Source organism: Falco naumanni, chromosome 13, assembly GCF_017639655.2.
Source record: "Falco naumanni isolate bFalNau1 chromosome 13, bFalNau1.pat, whole genome shotgun sequence".
In the NCBI taxonomy this organism is placed as follows: Eukaryota; Metazoa; Chordata; class Aves; order Falconiformes; family Falconidae; genus Falco; species Falco naumanni.
This window is the reverse complement of record NC_054066.1, coordinates 9,453,377-9,459,376: the sequence shown is the minus strand read 5'-3', so window position 1 is coordinate 9,459,376 and position 6,000 is coordinate 9,453,377.

Here is a 6,000-nt window from a genome sequence, read left to right as displayed (position 1 = left end):
ATTTAATAGGCTACTATGTCCTTGTGAGTCTAGAACTAAAAAAACCCAACAAAACAACAGGACCATATCCAAACAATCCAACCGTATAAATAGCAGAGCTCAGTTTCTCCTATTAAACTCTGGTCTAACAAATAACTGGTTTGGTGTAATGTCATGGCTGATAAACTCTAGGAAGCTTTTCCAAAAAAAAGGTGATTGCGGAAACAACAGTTTTTTGAAAGAAGGGAGGAAAAAAAATCAAGTACATGACAGTCACAAGGGTAGGAAGAGTTGACAATTAAAGTGAGATCAAAACCAATTGAGGAGATAAAGAAGGTGACTTTTTCAAGGAAGTTGGACAAAGTCCTCAACAATTAAGAGAACAGTAGCAATAGATAAAGAAATATGAAGGAGGATGGAAATGAGAAGGAAACCTGGAATGTGGAAAATGGCCAGTGGGTGGGGAAAGAACAATTGTTATGTTTTATGTACTTTGGCTGGCACAAACTCACCAGTATGTAGTTACTAGTTTCTAAGACTGTGATTCAGTAACTTGCTTGCTTTGCCATGGATTTTTGGGGAAAAAGCCTCAAACCATCACAACTACACCTTGAAGAGTGTGGCTGATCAAAGGGAATTGGAATATACTATGTATATAAATGAGCCAAGGACTCAATTTCAGTACTTCTTTCAGTATTTTTATCAACATAACATTCCTCTGCCCAAGTGTTTATATACTGCTGGTCAAGACTGTTTCTGTTCAGGCCCCGCTGATGTGCATACATATAATTTGCTCTTCTCTAAATGGATCATTTGCCTTTCAGTTAAGTATTTTTTCTTTTTTCCTTTTTTCTTTTTTCTTTTTTCCTGCCCACCCTCCACCCCCACCCCCACCCCCCATCCATACATGAATTCCAGCAGGAAGAAGTCATATAATTTCTCTTCCTTCATACAGACCAGTACAACTTCCTAAATCAGGCTAGTCCTGAGAGGTCATCAGCCAATTGCCATTGTCCTAGATAATAAAATTAGGGTGAACAAGGAGCTGCATCTTGCATTATACCTTGTAAGTGGTACAATTTAAGCTTTGTCAGGATTTTTCTGGGGTCATAGTCCAAGGGACTGCTACTGACAAAGAGAAGCCTTCCTTAGCCATGCCTGGTGCTGTTTAGGGCCTCGGTGAGGACAATTAGAGCATTCCCATCTGGCTTGTAGCTGCTATAGGGTAGACCTTGCCTCCAACACTGGTACAACCCAACTGGTGTGTTCTTTAGCTTGAGTTCTGGAATGGTACAAAATTAATTGATTGCAGAGCTTTCTCCTAACTGTTCTGTTACTGACTTCCAAGTGTAAATAGATATTTGTCGAATTTTGCAACTAACTCCACTCTTTTGAGTAGACACCTTGTCTGCAGTGGGACTACTCACAAAAGCACATGCAGTAATACTGTCATGGTCATTCTCTGTGAATTACATTTGCCTGTGGGAGTGCCAGAGGTATCTGGCAGTCTTGTTTTCCTTCACCTGTGTGCTTTCACCTTGAGATACAGAGAGGCTGTCAGCAACCTCTGCAGTAGCTGGAGGCAAACAAAGACACTGGAAAAGGTGTAGTGGTGAAAGCCCCTACAGTTTTCTGCTGTTGCACAAAAGTGCTTTATGCTAGAAGGTGTGTCTGCTAGTGACGGTGAGATGTATACAAGAGCTTTTGCCACTACGTGGTCATAGCTTCTGTTGGTGCATAACTTGTTTGTTCAGCAATCGGTATTACTGCTGTCCTCAAATCTGTGCTCTTTGTACCTGACACAACTAGGTTAAGACTCAAATGTATTAGACATAGCCCTAAAAAGTCTGAAAGTCATAGCCCTAACAACCTTATTTTACCAAGAATGATTTGTCATGGTTGTGAAAAAAATATTTCTGACCTAAGTCACAATGTGGCTGAAGGATACCTGATGTCCAGCAACACCTTTCCAGGTCTGCAGCTGGCACAAACTAGGTTTTGGATGTGTGAACCGTTCACTGTAATGGGTGATAAACTCTTTAAAGTGTAAATTGTGGATCTGCTGTGTACTCTTTCTTTGATGAAGCAGATACAAATACTTTTTCACTCAAGATAATGTCATTCTTTCCCCGAGAGAAAGGGTGGGAGCTGCCCAGCCTCCCTCCCATATTTCAACTTGTTCAGAAGAAAGTGATGCTGCGTATCTTGAGAAACAGGGATTGCGAGCTGTGTGACTGACCAGTACACCCCTGAAATGGAAGAAGGCTCAGAGGAAGATGGGCCACAGCGATGCGCCTGTGAAGCCCAGGGAACAGTGCAGGGATATGACTGACTACAACTGTTACAATAAGCTGACTTTATCTCAGCACAAAGGTGTCTGTAAAATGACCTTTGTTTTAGATAAACTCCCTGAGTTCATTAAAAGAGTGTGAATGTCTCCCTGAGTTAGCCAGACCAGCATGTGGGGAGTGAATATGTTGCTCAGCCCAACACAGAGTATAAAAACTGAAGAAAGCAAAGTGTTTGAGCTGGCTTCAAGCCACGTATTCATTCCTGGCAACTATGGATGCCCAGTGTTGTGATGGTGAGCGTAGAGACTGGTAATGGGAATCACATTAGGACTGCAATCAAACTGTGTATTACAAATGCTATATATTTTTCTAAGTGTAAGTTATGGTTACATTATGTTATTCAGTGTATTTTTTATTATTTTGCTAAATCAGAAATCCTCTGCAACATCAGCTGTATTTAAATAAGTAAATTAGTTATTAGACATTGCACCCTCCAAGTATGGAATATCTAAAAGAACCTTGTCAGAGAACACTGGACTCTGGTACCACAAGAGAAATAGGAAGTGGAAGAGATGCTCAGATTCTACACTACACTGTGACATACATTAAATATTCTGCCTGTTATATTCTGCTTCCTAACAGTTGTTATCTGTGTCCAGAATATACTGAGCTGTGCAATTTTGTGTGTGTGTGTGCGCGCGCACACACAGTTTTATTTAGCAAATTCAGGATCTAGGCTTCTGGCTCTCACACTGATGGTGGGAGAGGGAGGAAAGAACTCACTTTAATATCTGAATTATCTAGTTATACCTTTCAGTTTGTGGCTTACTGGGTATTTGCATATGCTCTTACTAGTCATTACAATAATTTTTCTACTCTGTTAGGAAGGCTTTTTAGTTTTTTTGCATAGTTTTGTTTTCCCAATTCCATTTTCTACACCCCCCCAAGTTCTGCTTACTGCATGACTCACAAGTAAATCTCCCTAAGCAACAAATAAGTATACGAAGAGAATAAGACTAGGCTGTGTGCACTCTCAGTCACTTCCCCAGGATTCAGTGGAGAGGGGATCTGCATCTCTTTATAGCATCAGTTCTCAGTCCATCTGTTCAAGTGGAAGATCTGTGAGCTAAAAGCAGGAGGCCATCTAATATTTCTTTTCACTTCCAGATTTTCTGTGCTTACAAATATCAATTACAAGGTTTGTGTAATTTACAAGGATGATGAACTTGGAGTAGCTACAGTATGTTTAAAACGTCTGTACAGGGATAATAAAGAGATTGTGAAAATCTGCTCTAGGAAGTCTCAGAGACATTCCTAGGTAATTAATGCAATGTGTGGAAACCTGGAATCAGCATGGTTTGGGTTTTTTTTTACATTTTTTTTTGTTTGGTTGGTTTTTGTTTTTATTTATTTTATAAACTAGTAATTTAGGAGTGCATTACAGAGACATGTTAAATTAACCACAATTAGATGAGGGAATTTACAATTATTAAGATAATAAAACCCAATTATTGTATTTTTTGTGTATAACATGGGTCTCATATAGAAAACCTATTATTATACAGGAGGCACTACAAATATTTGGGGGATATTTCAGGTAAAAGGCAGGGCTTAAGTGTCTTGAGCTTTTTTGCAGCAGGAAAAGTGTGCTTTATGAACAACATACTCTTTGAAACACAGTGATGCTAACATTGAAAAAGCAGTTCCCCCAAGAGGATTTCAGGTAGCGTCTAAGAAGTTTGTCCATTAGCCTTATACCTATTGGGAATAAATTGTGGCAGCTTGAAAAAGAAACAGCTTTTCTGTTTGCCCATGTTACAAATATATAGATATCATTTCCGGAAAGTTAGTGCATCTGTTTTTATTCTGGTTAAGCAGTAAATCAGAACTATTTCCATTGACAAGAAAAGGTTGACATCACTGTAAGGATACTGGAAAAGAGATAAGAATCACTCCCACTCAGTAGCTCAATAAAGGATAACACAATTCTGTGAAACTATTCACAGTGAGCAGTGGAAGATGTCTTTAATACCAAGGCAATGAATTTTCATAGCTGTACCAAGCTTCTCAGCTTGTACTCTCACATTGTTTTAATTTTGCTCCTGTGGCTGTGACAAATGATTAGTTTATCACCCCTTCAGACAGAAATTATACAAGGTCAATAATTCCTCCATTAGAACTTTATGACATCAGACACCCTTATAATCCTCGCATCAGATTAATTTAGCTGGTTCCTGGGCCATTTTTACCTGAGTTACTGATGTTGATTCTTGGTGCTGTGTCCAAACCCATTTTTTCAGATTAGCTTTGAGCTGGAGCTGGTTAAGGGGACCTTAATGACGAGTGTGTTTCCCATCTGGTAGTTTATTCAAATGATCCCTCTTCGTTTACTAATCCCAAATGCCAGTTCTTCATATGATAAATTCTTGTCCTTCAGAATTGCTTCCATTCCACAGAGCATAGCTGGTCAACCCAAATGTAATTTGATTCTTCCATGTGATAGAGCTCTTGGAGATGCCATATACCAACATGGTATGGCCTTCACTCATCTCCTACTTCAGGAAGAAGTAAAGTAGTGTTTGTTTTGATGTGACCTATGGGCTGAAAATGTAGCTTCAGCTTTGCATGCAAATGTGTAATTGCACATCCTTTGTCAGGTTGCCTGCCTGTTGTTGAGTCAGAGGCATTTCTATAGCACATTTCACCTAACTGCTGTTGGAAATGCTAGCCTTTTTTCAAAGAGAAAAATAATTTCCCATCCCCAGACGGTGCCATTTTCTATCTTCCCTGGACTGGAGGCTGTAACTGAAATACCTTCTTTGGAAAGACTATAAGCAGTACAAGTTGGTTTGGGTTTTGTTTGGCTTTTTTTCCAGCTTTCACATATTTTGTATATGTCAGTGCCCTGAGTATACCAATAAGCCTTAATTGTGCTGATGAGCTTCATCTGAGACCTCCACCCTCACGTGTGCATTCAGGAGCCTTATTTAAGCTCAAACCTGGCCTTCAGTCTTGAGCTGGAAGAGCAGAGTGGTGACAGCAGCAGTCCAGCCACCATCAGGTGGGAGTAAGGTAACAGGTCTGTGGGCAGTGTAAACAGCAGCAGCTCAGGTGTGAGAAAGGGAACAGGTATACTTGTGACATGGCTCAGGCCAGGACTGCCGGCCTAGGCCTGAGTTTAAATTACACTGCTGGATGGGTGGGCTGAGTTTAGATTACACTGCTGGATGGTGTGGGTGCAGGTCCTGGGTGAGGCTGGCAGGTGCAGGTAGGATCTATTGGTGTGCTTGGGGCCCTGCCTGTATGTAGTTAAAATGCATGTTTATGCAAGATTCTGTGTGGCTTTATATGCTAAAAGGACATCTCTGTGACCTCTAAAAGCAATCCAAGCAGGTGTGTTTCTGAGTTCCAGTTTTTGTGGTGTCCAGTTTTGTCATTTATGTTCGGTCAGATAATTCCCAAAAATGAATGTGGCAGTTCAAGAAAAAACCTGTGAGATTCACCTGGTTTTATCTGAGAGGAAATGATTTGGTACAAACCCATTAATAGGTGTTTGTTTTTTAAATTTGGACCAAATTCTCCTGAATGTACTAATCTTATGTCCACCTTTGAGCAAACTGGGTCTGAGTTTTGTGCTTGTAACAAAACCTGAAATGAGGCCAAGGCTCTCAGCATTTGTTTTCATTGCCAACATCTCACAGCGCACCATTGCATATCTGTGTATAGAATA